The sequence below is a fragment of the Sinocyclocheilus grahami genome, unplaced genomic scaffold, assembly GCF_001515645.1.
Source record: "Sinocyclocheilus grahami isolate Dianchi unplaced genomic scaffold, SAMN03320097.WGS_v1.1 scaffold87799.1, whole genome shotgun sequence".
NCBI classification, from domain to species: domain Eukaryota; kingdom Metazoa; phylum Chordata; class Actinopteri; order Cypriniformes; family Cyprinidae; genus Sinocyclocheilus; species Sinocyclocheilus grahami.
In genome coordinates, this window is record NW_015530924.1 from 1 (window position 1) to 573 (window position 573).

Genomic DNA, 573 nt, shown 5'->3' on the forward strand with positions numbered 1-573 from the left:
CACAGTGCCGCTGTAGCGCCCCCAACTGGAACAAACTGGCTGCTGTCAGTAACTACAGAAAGCAAACAAAGGAGTGAACAATGATTTCTTCTGTTTTATTACTTGCGTCAATCTACAAAAATAGTTTCTATTTTTGAGTCTCAGAAGAAAGTTTCATCTTGAATTACTGCAGGTAAACTCAAGAGGTTCCAGTGCATGAACAATTGGCAGTGACTGTGGATGAATTTCCAAGATCTTCCTTGTGACCCCTCTCTGTTTTTGAGTATTAAGCTGGGTTGGCCTGTATCTTGTTTGTCTTACCTCCAGTAACTCTGGGACGCCCATCTTCAGAGACTCCGTCCCCCCGCAGTACAGGTATGACATCATCATCTGGATAAACACGATGAGACAGTGATAAACTCCTGATTACATCTTGGAACACCCTGTTGTATCTCAGCCCGCTGAACGAGGATTCAACTGATCTTACCTGGAAGATGTTGTACTTGACGTTGCTGATCTCGATTTCCTTGCGGGGCTGAGTGCTGTCCGTCCCGTTCAGCGCCAGCAGACTTTTGAACCTGATTTCAGAGCAGA

General features: G+C 45.4%; 1 long non-coding RNA gene across 1 annotated transcript; it reads right to left on the reverse strand.

Annotated features, from left to right (window-relative positions):
• Positions 1-554, reverse strand: LOC107581157 (uncharacterized). Its single transcript, XR_001608798.1, has 3 exons — positions 467-554; positions 301-369; positions 1-52 (listed from the first exon to the last, which is right to left on the reverse strand). It is a non-coding gene; the product is annotated as an uncharacterized lncRNA (long non-coding RNA).
• Positions 555-573: the final 19 nt, after the last annotated feature.